The sequence below is a fragment of the Tenrec ecaudatus genome, chromosome 5, assembly GCF_050624435.1.
Source record: "Tenrec ecaudatus isolate mTenEca1 chromosome 5, mTenEca1.hap1, whole genome shotgun sequence".
Taxonomy (NCBI): domain Eukaryota; kingdom Metazoa; phylum Chordata; class Mammalia; order Afrosoricida; family Tenrecidae; genus Tenrec; species Tenrec ecaudatus.
Window position 1 is genome coordinate 154,596,256 of NC_134534.1, and position 15,626 is coordinate 154,611,881.

General features: G+C 38.6%; 1 pseudogene; it reads left to right on the top strand.

The window, feature by feature from the left end:
- The first annotated feature begins 14,899 nt into the window (after positions 1–14,899).
- LOC142449722 (small nucleolar RNA SNORA49) lies at positions 14,900–15,018 on the top strand (annotated as a pseudogene).
- The last annotated feature ends 608 nt before the right edge of the window (positions 15,019–15,626 follow it).

Sequence of the window (15,626 nt, forward strand, 5' to 3'; positions counted from 1 at the left end):
AGCTCATCATGTGAAATCAAAGATCAAGATGATGCTCTTTTTTTATTTATTTATTTTGATGTGAGAGGATAGTGCTGTTAATTTGTTCCACCAGGTTAGGCTGTTTTGAAGTTTCTATTTAGAGGTTCTGAAAAGTAAACCATGCGCAACAAAAAAGGCCTGACTGTGGCAGATGGGGACTGATTTGCCCCCACTGTAATGCACCTGCTCAAGCAGCCGTCTCAGGGGTCAGCTTGGGCCAAATAACAGCATGCCTCTCTTTCCCAACGCATCTTAGTTACCTGACCGTGCTCTGGGCAACTTCTTTTTGTTTCCAGGACTGCATAGGGACATGAAAGACAGGGATTTGATGCCAGAGAAGAGGGGAAGAAAAAAGACATCCAAACAGATGAGAGAAAAATGTTTCCAAAAGTGGAATTTGACAAATGCATTATGTGTAATGGAGAGTACTTTGAACATAAGGTAGTTTTGTAAAAAAAATTTAAATCCATAGTTCTGAAAAAACTTCCTATTTTTGTCGTACCCTTTGTACGCATCTAATAAAATAAAAATATATGAACTTTTGATACAAGCTATGACATGGATGAAACTTTAAACTATTTTGATGTACTAAATGAGACAGTATAGGACCTATATTGTATAATCCCATTTATCTGAAACATCTAAATATGGAAATCTATAGAGAAAAATGAGAAGTTATCATGGGCTAGGGAATATATGAATGGATGGAAGATAAGAATATATTGCTGAAAGGACATGAGCTGCTTACTGTTGTTAGGCATCTCCTAGTAAGTCTGATTCATAGTGATTCTAAGTAAAATAGAATGAAACATAGCGTGATTGATCAAAGTTAATGTGATGTTGGGCCTATTGTTGCAATGCTGTGTCAATCCCTTTCAATGAGAGTTTCCTCTTTTCACTACGCAATTTAGTCCTTCTCCAGAAAATGATCTTTCCTGATAAAATGTCCAAAGAATGTGAAACGAAGTCTTACCTCCTTGCTTCTAAGGAGCGTGACCATTTGTTTTGTTTTTCCTCCTAGCAGTAACATTGTCTGCACCAGAATATATCCGTTCTTCTCCCGTCTTCCTTGTTCATTGTCTGGCTTTCACAGGTCTGTGAGGAGATTGAGAATATCTTGGATTGAGTCAGGCAGAATTTCTATCTGGGGTCCTGAAAATATCTGGGAAGAGACCATAATGATGGTTGCATCACATTGTTAATGTAATTAAGGTTACTAAATTGTCCACTTAAGATATTGTTAAAAATTATCAAATTAAGCAGCAAAGTAGAACTCACTTTTGGCCTATTTGCACATTCTATCAAAGTTCTCTTTCAAATATATTTTTATATTTCATAGTGATGATTAGAGAAGGCTTATATTAATCTATTTTAAGTGAAGAAAATGAATCTTAGAACTAACAGAAAAATAAATAGAAAATTATGAATTTTCCATGCTTTTATCTCTACATTGTTATGGCCCATTTTTATCTACATTGAAAGAATATTTTGTAGGAGAGAATGATATACAAAGATCATGTTACTACTAATAAAGTAGCATAAAATATCCAATCATTTATAGCCACAAAGTCCTGATTTTAAAAAGTTTAGCACTTATATAAATAGAAAGCTGAGGTCTGTGCAATCACGAGGTGTCGAAGGGACCAGGTATCAGGCATCATCAGAATAAAAAATCATATCATTGTGAATAAGGGGGAGGGCGGAGTGGAGACGAAAAGCCTATCTATAGGCAACTGGACATCCCCTTACGGAATGATCAATGGTCACAGAGAGGAGAGGAGTCAGTCAGGGTGCACTGTAGCAACGAGGAAACATACAACTTTCCTCTCATTCTTAAATGCTTCCTCCCACCCACAATCATGATCCCAATTCTACCTTACAAATCTGGCTAGACCAGAGGATGTACAGTGGTACAGACAGGAATTGGAAACACAGGGAATCCTGGGCAGATGATTCCTTCAGGACCAGTAGTGTGAGTGGTGATACCGGGAAGGTGGAGGGAGGGTGGGATGGAAATGGGGAACCGATTACAAGGATCTATTCTACATATAACCTCCTCCCTGGGGGATGGACAGCAGAGAAGTGGGTGAAGGGAGACGTTGGGCAGTGTAAGATATGACAAAATAATAATTTATAAATTATCAAGGGTTCATGAGGGAGAGGGGAGCCGGGAGGGGAAGGGGGAAAAATGAGGAGCTGATGCTAGAGGCTTAATTGGAGAGCAAATGTTTTGAAAATGATGAGGGCAATGAATGTACAAATGTGCTTTACACAATTGATGTATGCATGGACTGTGATAAGAGTTGTATGAGTCCCTAAGAAATTGATAAAAAATAAATAAATAGAAAGTTGAGAAAAAATACTCCATTCTACTAACCAACCTAAACCCACTATCACTGAGTTAATTTGAATGCAAAGTGACTCGATGGGTGTCTGAGATTGTAAACCCTTTTGGAAGCCTGCAGCCCCATTTTTATCCAGAGGTAGTTTTGAACTACAAATGTTGCAGTTAGTAATCTAGTGCTTATTTCACAGTGCCACCAAATCTCTTTATACTCCATAGGAAGGGGTCAGATAGAGGAAAGATGTATTATTAAAAGCAAATTGCCTTTTTTTCTTAGACTACCAGATCATTAATTCCTGAATGACTTAATAAGGTTTATATATACCTTGAAAACAATGCACTGTATGCAAAATTATGTACAAAATACATGAAAGAGAGATATTGATTACTTACAAGTTAAATAATTAAATATAACCCTACAAAAAGAGGTTTAGCAAGCTTTGGATGACACAATAATAATTACTTTATGGCCAGTATATGAATGTTTGCTCCTACTGTCTCCCCCTGCCTCTTTCTGTTTTCTTTCATCTTCTGAGTACAGGTGCAGGAAATAAAGCAATTAATATTAACTTGAATTTGATTATTTTGCTCTTCAGCATTTCATTGGATTTATGTTGACTTGGTAATTTGATTGCTATGCAAATGTGAGCTGTGTTGATTGCATTAAAATATGTAACGGAAATGAGGAAATATTACCAGAAATATGAAAAAAAGACTTGTGGTTTCCTACAGCTCAACACATACTCCAGAGGAAAGGAAGTGAATGATAAGGACATGCTGATCCTTCAAAGCTTCTTTTCTCCGGAGTGTTTCCTTCTAGTAAGACAAGTTTACACATTACTTCCCATCTCAACTTGGGAGCTTTCTCCAAAAGTGACATGCTCTGAAAATAAGTGATGCCTAGGCTAGAGAATAGGATAGTGTCACTTTTTTCAAGGATGAGGCATATCACCTGCTGTTAGAGATGCGATGTAGTAAGTTCGTGCAGCTTGAAAGCCACGGCTGCTTGACTGAAAAGAAAACCGGGGTGTTAGGAAACCTAACCATACAGATCATTACATGGCAACAAAAGCAAAATGCACGAATACAATTTAATCTCTAATAACTTGCTTCCTTATCTTTTTATATGAGCGACTCTGTTCTTTTGTGACTGACTCATGCCTTGGTGGTGTGGAGGGTACACTTTCATCTGTGATCTGAAACGTCAGCACTTGGAATCCATCAGCCTCTGCTGGGGAGAACGACCTACCGTGGTTCCTGTTCCCAGTGTGTTTGGGGTTGGTATTTCACTCAACGTTTTCCTGAGCAACACACAGGGGGAAGCAAAGACTGCAGTGATTAAGTGATAACAAAAACGATATTGATTAAGAGGAGGGTTACGCCACCTATTACTCCGATCGATGTCAATAAGTTGCACACCTATAAAAGTTGGACTAGCCAAAGTAGTGCGTTTACAACAAAATGAGTAGCTGCTAAGGCTGCTTATGCAAAATCTAAAGCATCCTATGATCTAGTTCCTTGGTGTGGAGATTGAGGGTCATATTTTCATGTTCAAATAAAAAACTTGACAGTTACTGCCACTGAGTTGATTCCGGCTCATAGAGGCCTTAGGGAGTAAGGTAAACAGCCCTTGTGGGTTCTCCTAGTCTGTAACTCTTTATGGGAGTTGAAAGCCTCATCTTTTCTCCTGCAGAGTGGCTTGTGGTTTCTAACTACTGACCCTGCAGTTAGCAGCCCACTATTTTACTATACCCATTTAATTGACCTAATGTCAAGTTTAATACTTCTGCTGTACCTCCTAAATCGGGACACAGTGCCTGGGGTCTTAAGACCTTGCAAACATTCATTCAAGACACAATTGGTTTTGTTTTTCTGGAGTGACAAGGAAAGCAGGAGCATCAGCAGGAAGAGCCAGGGGTGGGATGTGTGATGAATCATTTATTTTAATGAATAATTGTTTCCTTTGCTGGGGGACTGGAAGGACTGGAGGGTGCCTAGATACTGACACTGAGCAAAATGAATAAAGATGCTTTGTAAATCTCATTATCAAATGGGTAAACGAAGAACAGAATTTCAAATCTCATAAGACTCCTGGTTTTCTGGAGTCAAGAGGATTGAAAACAACAACAGCAACAACAACAAATCTGAGCCTATTGCCCTCATATACCCCTTAAACTTTAAATCAAAATTATTCCTTGAATTCTTCTTAAAACCCAGTAGTACTTTAAATTAACAAGTACAATTGCCTGATTTTATAGTCTCATTAAGAAGTCTCTATGAGATCAAAGGACAACAGTAAATCAAAAAACGAGATACCAACTTTAGATGGTGTGAATTTATGTTAACAGGAGAGGGGAAAGGAAGAAAAAGAGAGTGAAAGTGGAGCCACAAATTGAAAAACGTAATTAATGCCACTGAATTGTACACATGGTACCCATTTTGTATGGTGCATCACTAAAGATCACAATGAAATAATTAAAAAAATTAATGCCTAGATCCAGGATATATGGGTACTGACCACATCAACCATGGCACATGTGTGTTACAGTTGTTGTTATGCTTAACTGTACTCTTAAAAACAAAACCAAAAAAATCCCATGCAAAATGAAAAAAAGGATGCAGCCAATACTGCTGAACAGCCTGAATAGCAAACAAACCCTGTTATTTCTGCCACTCTGTCTCAGCTTTTGCTCTGAGTCAAAATCAACTCGGTGGCACCTCACAACAAAACCACATGACTGATGTGTGTCCTGCAGTTTTATTTACTATTTTTGGCAAGACTAGATTCATATCACCTATGGATTTTTTTTTTCAATGTTGAGAAGTCAACTTGAGTACTAGGAACAATCTGTGCTGGTAGGAATATAGCTAACGTGTTTCTTAGAAGAAACGATGATGAGATTTAACCTCACAGTTTGCACATGTCAGTAGTTTTCTGGAAAATGACATCATGGTTGTTAGAGTATCAATGAAAGGGAGGAAGGCCCTCAACAAAATGGAATGAGACAGTAAGTACAAGAAACCCAAACACAACCAGAATGGAAAGTCTAGCAGAGGTCCCGAGAAGGTTTGTTTATCATATGTAGGGTCACTGTGAGTCAGAACATATTCAAAGGCACAAAACAAAACTTGTAAAATCAATTCTGACTAACCTCAAGTATATCTCTTACAGAATAGAACTAATTCATAATTTTTTCTTGGCTGCAATCTTTCTGGAAGCAGATTGTTAAACATTTGTTTTGTGGTGTCTCCAAATCTGGGGTTAGCAGTCCACTGCAAAACATTGGCAACACAGGCTGACTGAAATCTAAAAATCAATTTAACATGCCACATATATTTCCATTGGAAGTATATATATATAGATCAAAGTCAAGGTTTCATATTTTAAAAATTATGATAGTAAAAAAAATGAATATAACTATAAAAGATAATGCTTTCTTGAACAAAAATATCCAAATGTGAGACTATTACTTCTCAAAATGTCTTCAATATAGGTCTATACCCTTCTGAAGGTGATATTTACATTTTTGTACCCATTTGCCAAAGATTTCTGAGCTCTTAGATTTACATCTTGTCAAAAGGCAATTTTGACACCCTATTGTCTTATGTGTCATATGGTCAGTTCTGTCACTTATCAACCACATATACAGCCAAATGAAGCAGGGCAGCGGCCTCACAGTGGATTTTACGTTTAACCTCTCCTTTGTAGCCGCTGTGTCAATCCACCCCGTCCGTTCCTTTCCTCAGCATTTCTTCTTTGCTAAGCATAAGATGTCCAGGGACTGGTCTCTCCTGATAACAGGACCACAGGATGTCAAGTCCGATCCTTGATATTTTCAATTTTAAAGAACATTCTGGCCTTGCTTCTTTCAAGACAGATTTAACTATTTTTTGACAGTCCACAGTATTTTCAATATTCTTGACCAGCTCCAATTCCCAATTTATTCATTGTTTGGTCTTTGTTATTCAATATCTATCACACGTATCAGAAGCAATGGGTGATGCCATGGCCTGAGTCAAGCACCCCTTAATCCTCCAGGTGACATGCTTACTCTCAGGCAGCAGATTTATCCAATTCAATCAACTGCTTGATTTCGTGACTGCTGCTTCCCTGGGCATTGATTTTGGAGCCAAGCAAAACAAAATCCTTGAACATGTCTGTCTTTTCTCTATTGATCACAGTGTTACTGATGGGTCCATTTGTGAAGATTTTAGTTTTCTTCATGTGGAATCATAATACATATTGCAGGCTGTAATCCTTTATCTTCATCAGCAAGCACTGTTGAGAATAAGTCCTCCCTAGTTTCAACAATCAAGCTTATATAAGCTGCCTAGGTTTTTAATGAACCTTCATCCCATTTTAATGCTGTGTTCTTCTAGTGCAGTTTTGCAGATGACTCGTTCAAAACATCGGTTGAAATCGTGTAGTGCAAGGCTATAACTCTGGAAGCTATCCTTCCTGATTTAAACCATGCAGTATTCAGTCCATACAGCTGCCTCTTGAGCTGTGTACAGGTTCTGAATAAGCACAGTTAAGTTTTCTGTAATTCCCAAACCAACCATAGTTTCTTAATGATCCACACAGACAGATGTCATTATGTTGTCAGTAAATCACAAATTCACCTCTTGCTGATAATCTCTGCTTCCTGCCAAGATCTATGTGACATTATTATTTCAATTGTTCCTCATCTTCTGAAAACTAAATTTCTGAGAACTCCCTGTAAATAAATTACCGTCAATGCTGCAAACATTGTTAAGTGAATTTTAGCTAAATTTTATTTGCATGTGATATTAATGATATCATTGGATAATTTTTGCATTATGTTGGGCCAACTTTCTTTAGAATGGGCACGATATAGATTCTTCCAGTCAGTTGTTCAGGTGTCTGTCTTCCAAATTTCTTGGCATAGGCAAGTGCTTTCAGTGCTTCATTGACTTGTTGAAATATTTAAATCGATATTCTACATATTCCTGGGCCTGTTTTTTACTAATACTTTCAGTGAAGCTTGGACTTCTTCCGTTATTATCAGTGGTTCTTGATCATATATTACTTAGTGAGATAGTTAAGGTATATTGGGCCGAGCTGGCTGATAAACACATGTGGGATTAATTGAAGGGTGGAGCGGTAAATGGCTAGGTGAGCCTAGTCTTTCTAGCTCTCTGTCTCTTGCGCTCTGAGGGTCGGACCAGTGTGTGGCTGCGTTAGCTAGTTCTCTGCCTCACCCAGCCAGGCTCACTTCCAGAGGGACATCGCTGAGGAAAAGCCACATGGACTTTCCCCGATAAAGCTCTCAGGGCTGGAGAAGCGACGTGGAGACCCCTGCCGGCGCTGAGATGCTTACACCGCGCCACTGATTCAAAGACGTTCTACCCACCGGCCTGTGATCCTCCTGCATTCGGCATCATTGTGTGTTTCGGGAGTTGGAGCAGGACTTCGTAGATTGGTGTCGGACATACGGGTAAGTCAGTCTTATGGCCTTGGACTGGATGGGGTTTGGATGCTTTCTGAATGTAAACTTACCCTTATGTGGCTCTCTATTTTACATATATGAGTTTCTGTGGATTTGTTTCCCTAGTCTACCCAGACTAACATACCTCGAAATGGTACAATATGGACTCATTATTTTGGTAGAGTGCCTGCACTGTGGGAACCCCACTTCTTTTGGTGGTGCTTGCATTGTTCAATGTCTTTTAATATGCAAAACCAAGACTTGAATGTTTCTTCAATTCCTTCAGCTTGATAGATGCTGCATTGTCTTCCCCTGTTGGTTTCTAATTTCAGATGTGTACAAATTTCATTATACCTATAAACTTTACTGTGTATTTGAACCTCTCTTTGGCCTGTTCTATTCAGCTCTTTGAATTTTCATGCATTCCACTTGCCTTAGCCACTCAACAGTTAAGAGCAGGTGTCGGAGTGCCTGCTAACATCCACAAAGATCTCTTCTTCATTTTCTAGCCTCTTCATGACAGTTTGCTTTCTTTGTGTGTGATGTTCTTGATTTCATCTCATAGCTGGCTCAGTCTTCTGTCATTAATGTTCAATAAGTCAAACACATTCTTCAGATTCAGATGGGATATTCTCAAGGTAGTATTTTGCCTCTACTGGATTGTTGGACTTTTCTTTGACGTCAGCTTGCACTTCCTACATATGCAGCTAATTGGATTCTGATGCATTCTATCAGGCAAAATCCACCTGGGGAGTTGTCAGTTTTGGTTTTGAAAGCAGGTATTTGCACCGAAGAAGTTGGTAGTCTTACAAAATTCGATCGTGTGAACTCCAGCTTTGTTTCTCACACCACGGCCATATTTCCCAACTCATTTTTTCTCTCATTGTTTTCAATTTTGCATTCCACTTACTGATAATTATCAATGCGCCTTGAGTGCATTTTGATTAATTTCAGGTTGAAGGCCAAGGAGGAATTCTTTAAGTGCCTCATCACTAGCTTTAATGCTTGGGTCTTAAGTATGAACACTTGTATTAATGTTAATCCCTTGCATGTGTATAGACATACTATAGCACTGTATTTCAAGATACATCTTGAAATACACTATTTGGTATGCTGGACGGACTCAACTCGTTACTTTTAAATGCTGTTTGAAAACTGAGAACAAAAGTAATCTGATGGGTTAAAATCAGAGCTGTAGGGTGGCTAGGGTAAGTTTCACAATGAAATTCTTATGGTATAACCATAGGTTTCCAATTAATCTTCTCAGTTGACCCCTCTGCCTTCAGTTTAATTGGCCCAGAAAATTCCTCAGAAATCATTGGGTTGATTTGACCTCTGTTGGCAGGGGAGGCTTCCTAACAAGGTAATACACGTTTATTACTGAGAAAACTTGTCTCTAGAGACTTGTTTAAATATGTTTGTGTAGACTATATCTGTACATGTATACATTGGAAACCCTAGTGGCAACATGTTTTATGTACCCTCATAATTTTACAATGGTTTTCACAACAATTTAGATTAGAAAAAAAACCCATAAATAAAAAACAGCTATGGGTGATTCAGGAACACTTATATGATGCTCATTTATTATGTATACAAAATATCTACGCAGTGAATCACAGAATGCTCCTATGTCTGTAAAAGAGAGTTTCCGTCTGTTCTGACATTGAGATTACTTTTATGGATTGGTCCACATATCAGTCGTCTTGAGATTATAAATTACAATAGCTCTGTGCTGAAACACGACAGCCAATTAGCTGTTATCTTTCAGGTAAACTATCAATCGCTCCATAGAGTTTCTGTTTTCCCCCCAGTAGTTCTGTCATTCAGCTCTGCAGAGAACCAACACACATTTTTCTCCTTTGTACTAATATTTTTTAAATAAATTCACTGTTTTTCATTGAATATGTATTTGATCTGATTTCAGAATCCATTAAATCTGTGTTGCTCAATATTTATTAACCACATTTCAAACTATTACCTACCAGCTTATTTGTTAAAGAAAACACAAAACAGGGATTTTCATGAAAATATTCACAAAGATTATTAATTTATCCTATGCACAGCTTGAGAGGCATTACCCTTAGAGAAATCTCTCACATAAAGTAATGTAGATACAAGGCTAAAGTCCACTGAAGTGAAATGGGTACATGAATTGGGTATCAAAAAAATCTCTTCTTATGGGTTTCATCAGAATGTATGTTTTATGCTCAGGTCTGTCAGTCAAATGATGGCTGATTAATTGGAGCAGGTCTCAGGTAGAACCTGCAGCCTGAAAGCCTGGTAGTTTGACCCGAGCAGTGATTCCATAACAATATGCTCCATTTAGTTATTTGTTTGTTTATATTCAATTTTTGGAGTGAAGCTAAAGTAAAGGGATTTTGGCATCTGAAAAGTATTATTCTTATGCTAAATGATTACAGAGTAAGAGCTAATCAAAACTGCACAAGCACAATTAAAACCTTCCAATCGCACCCCATATCATATTACCAAACTGAGTTTCAATAGATGCAAAAGTAAAATTCATCTACAATGACAGTAATCTGAGATACATATCTACCATATAGTAAATCTGTATTATATGTCTAAAGCTATACTGATCTTTTGTTGTTTACAATTATTACCATACACATATCAATATGGCTTTCATGATGGAAACACACTGGGTATTTCATAATACAATTTTGCAAGAACATTATTCAGTGAAACAATCTATTTTTCAAGAACATATGCAGCAACTGTACAGGTAGGTATCGCTAGGTGACAGTCAAGTGGACTACGTCTACGTGAAGAGATGATGGAGAAGCTCAGTGTTATCCATCATAATAAAACTCGGGGCAATTGCATCATATCCACCAACTCTTCTTCAGTCTTCCTTATTCAATTTCCAACTGGGACATACACCGGAGGCATTTGAAAGTTCCATGGTTTGAGTCAGGCATACCTGAGTCCTCCCAGTAACACCTATGCTTTTCCATGGTACATATGTAAATCCAGGTTGAAACTGAAGAACATTTAAAAAACGACACAAGGCGCTAAATATGTCTTTGCCTGTAGATCACCTGAATTTTGAGAACATCTCAAGAATTGATTTGAACACTAATGTACAAACACCAGAAGAGTTGTGGGAATTATGATGAAATTTAAAAAAAATCAAATTGAAGAGATAGGAGAGAAAGGGCAAAAGGACCAAAATGGCTATCAGAAGCGACCGAAACTTGTTCTTGACGGCAGAGTTGTCGTGGTGATGGTTGTTAAGTGTCATTGAGGCTAGTTTCCTCCTATAGAAACTGTGTGCACAAGAGAATGGAACCCTGCCCTGTCCTGAGCCACCTCCACAATTGTGCCTAAGCCTGAGTCCATTGTTCAATCGCTTTTCAATCCATCTCCCTGAGGGCCTTCCTCCTTTTCAAGCATAATGTTTTGCTCCAGCGACTTGCCTCTTCTGACATATCCAAGGTAGATAAGACAAAGCCTTGCCATTCTTGCCTCGAAGAAGTACCCTGACCATGCTTTCCCCAAGCCTGAATGGTTTGTCTTTCAATATTCTTCACCAGCATCATGGTTCAAATGCATCAATACTTCTTCAATCTTCCATATTCATGCATAAGATGCAATTTAAAATGATGTGGATCACCTCAAAGTAACTTCCTTGCATTGTAATATTTTAAAGAGATCGTGTGCAGCAGACTTACTTAATGTAATCAGTCTCCTTATCTCTTGTCAGCTGCTTCCATGAGCATCGTTTGTGAATTTAAAAAGACAAAAACTTTGACAAAATTTTCCCAATTTATCGTGATGTTACCTATTGGTCCAATAGTGAGGATTCTAGTCTTTACATTGACCTGTAACCCATACTGAAGATGGCAATCCTGGAAATATTTAGCAAGTGCTTCAAGTCCAGCTTGATGTCTCTCACTGCAATCTAGTCTATGCTGACGCATAGCAACCCCTTATGGGTTTCTGAGACTGCAACTCTTTATGGTTGTTGAGGTAGTTTATTGTGCCAACCTGGCCGATAAATACACATGGGATTAATTGAAGGGCCAAGAGATAAATGACTTGGCGAGCCTCACTTTTCTTGTCCCTTGCTCTTTGATCATTAGACCAGTGTGTGGCTGCGTTGCTTGTTCTGTGCCTCAATTTGCAAGCCACACTACCTGTGGGACACCTAACTTGTGGACTGTGTCACTGTAACTTGAGGCTCCTTCGAGACCTGCTTCGCCACACCATTGGAATTTACATCTCTTGAGCTGGGGACTGTTGGACCCTGTCATCTGGCTGACTGTTGGTGACCTGCCTTGCTGTTTGCTGCCTGTGGCCAGGATAGCCTGAATTCCTCTACAGAGGACTATCTGGTAGCCCTCAACACTTGAAAGACTGCCAGTGGTCTCACAGCTGTCTCACTGGAGTATTTTGCACCGAGCCATTTATATTGCTTTATAATTTAATTATCTGTTTATTTATTGTTATTTATCTATCTGTATAAATACATTCTGGTTTGTTTCTCCAGAGAACTGTCTAACATACTAGTAGGAAGCTCAGTATTTATCCAGAGGAACTGCTGATGGTTTTGAACTGCTGACCCTGTGGATTGCAGCCCAAAGTCTAATCACTACACCACCAGGGCTCCATGTCTATCACCATCTCCACATTTTCAAACTACTATTCCTCCTTCTTCATTTCCAATGACTACTTTGCAATCACCAATAATTTTGATTGCATATTTGATCAATTTCCAAGTGAAGTCATTGGTAGAATTCTTCAATTTCTGCATCATGCGCTTTTGTGGTTGTAGCATAAACTTGAATAATAGCTGTATTTATTGGATTTTCTCAAAATGGATTAGATATAATCCTATCACAACCAGCATTGTACTTTAGCATTGATTTTTAAATGTCCTTTTTGACAATTTCATTCCTTTTGATTGTATTATTCCTGGCATAGTACATCATATGATTTTCTGATTCAAAAGGACTGATACCCTTCTATTTCAGATCACTGTTGCATAGGATATTTATCTTGATATGCGCTCTATTCATTTTTGACTACTTTCAACTTCCCTAGATTCATACTTCGCACAGCCCAAGTTCTCCTCGGTGTCAGATTATTGCAGCTGTGTCTTCTTCTCTTGAGTAGTGTCCCACGAGCAAATGAAGATACCAAAGGATTCATTCCAACAGGCTTTCCTCCGTTCACGTCCCTCTGGTTGACTCGAGTCTGAGAAGCAGCTCCTCCTCAGTCACATCTTGAGCGTCCCCCCCACCCCATTGGGGCCTCCCTCCAGCGCTAGCCCGGATGTTCTGTTTCTGTTTCCATTCATCAGGCCTTGAGTATCTGGCAAAGTTTCTAGCCAGACATAAGGTTTTTTAGCAGTTACTTCCTTCAAAGTAGGTGGCCATTTATTCTTCATCGTCTGTTCTTAAGTCTGGAAGCGCTCCTGAACCCTGCATGTGTTGGGTGACCCTGCTGGCATGTGAAAGACCGGTGACAGCCCAGATCTCACTGCAGCTCACCGTCAGTCATCACAGTAACAGTAAGATAAACTGACGGGCAAGGTGTGAACCGTGCACCATAGAGAGAGAAAATGAGAGCCGGAGAGAGAGAACATGAGAGCCGGAGAGAGAGAACATGAGAGCCGGAGAGAGAGAACATGAGAGCCGGAGAGAGAGAACATGAGAGCCGGAGAGAGAGAAGATCTGGAGGAAGGTAGATCTCAAGAAGATATTTCTAACAACTTTAAGCTAATAAATATGCATGTAAATTAAAAAACTAGACAACTATTACCTGTGAAAGATTACACAAGAAAAATGTGAGTCTGAGATTTCCAATCCTTTAAAATGTTACTGATTTTGTAACATAAATCTTGGAAAGCAAACCCTGTGCTCAGCTACCTCCAGGGGTACATTAAAAAAAAGATCCTTGCGTGACCCGGAGCAGTCTCTGCCAGGCCGCATGGTCAAAGGAATCCTATGGGTGCCGCGTAAAACCTGATGCTTCTTTGAACTTTCATTAAATTCACTTGGATCACGAGCCCGGCTAAGGCGTGAAATCTTTCTCGCGTGGAGCTAAGGACCGAGGCTGAGATTTAGGCCAGAGAGAGAAACCTAACAGTAATACATGCTGTCCTTACCAGGAACTAATGCTGCGACTGAATGCATTTTTTCTGTGTTAAATAAAGTGTGGACATCAGAAAAATCACACACACAAAAAAAGTATTGATCCTACACAAATGTTCCAAGGAAAAGAGAAATTCTTCATGTTTGTTTTTGTTGATGTTATTATTTCTAAGGTCAGTATTATATTGATAGTCAAACTTGGAAAAGATACTGTAACATTAACAAATTATGGGTTAATCTTTTCAATCAGCTTAAAATTTAAAACTATTAAAAACCCTTTAGATGATACATTAAAATAATTTCAAATCACATAAATTATGCTGACTGGCCTTTTTCCACTAATGAAAATTTGAATTAACAGTTGAAATTAATCAATGAATAGATACTATTTCCAAATTAATTGAGGAGAAAAGAAAACTCATATTTCATCCAAATGATGAAGAAAAAAAATGTATAAACTCAGATGTTCATCAAAGACACAATTTTATTAGGAATTAAGGAAAAGAAAGGGAACTTTTTACTGTGGAAAAAACTATCTTTTAACAACTATGGTGCTTATCATTAAAAAGTCCAAAGTTTTAAGATTAGCAATAAGGCAAAGTGTGATAGCCAATTCAATAAAGCATTGTTCTGGAGGTCCCAGTAAATTTAACAAAACCAGATAATGGCACCACAAAATCTAAATGTGCTTGGAGAAAAGTAACAAGAAAGGATTTATTAAATAAAGACACTGAATATTTGGTGAATCTTCAAAAACAAAGGATTTTGTATGAGCCAGCATGATAAAATGAAATAAGAATTGCCGTTCATTTTTAAAAATGTGAAAACTGATACATTTGAATAGTGGTATTAGAAAAGAATATGGAATAAGCCATCATTGCTCACAAATACACCAAGATTGCTCACGTACTTCGGGCACTTCATCACTAGGGAATGACCCATGTGTGGTCAGCAAAAACAAGGGACACCTTTCCTCCAGGAACTTCTCTTGTTGTGGAGTGCCCAGGCAATGCCCGAGGATAGATATGGAAGCCTGTGTACCTCCCCAGGAAGAACCCACTTTCTTCTGGGGCCAGTGGAAAAATAGATCCATTCAAATAGATCCATTCCCAGAGCGGAGTCCTTTGGCAACAATGGACTCAAACCTACCAATGACCTTGAGGTGGTGCAGACCCTTCACTTTGCTCTACTACCCATGAAACTGCTGTAAGATATTGTACATTGAAAAGTACCTTCTGGTGTGAGAATTTAAATAACATGTTTATGATATCTTAATCCACTCTGTGTGATATTAACTTGATTATAGTTATTACAATGAAATACAAGGCTTTGTTAGGTGCCACGGAGTCCCTTCTGATTCAAAGTGACTATATGCTATAGAACAAAATACTACGCAGTCCAGTACTAGCCTCATAATTGTTATTATGTTTGTGCCCATGGGTGCAGCCACTGTGTCAGTCCATCTCACAAGAAGGGCCTTCCTCTTTTTTTACTTCCCCTCCACTTTACCTAGCCTGATGTCTTTTCCAGGAGCCTGGGCTCTCCTGACAACAAGACCAATATTTATGAGACAAAGCCTCACCATCCTAACCTCTAAGCAGCATTCTGGTTGTACTTCTTTCAATAGAGATAAGTTTGTTCTTCAGGCAGTCCATGGAACGTTCAATATTCTTCACCAGGACCACAATTCAG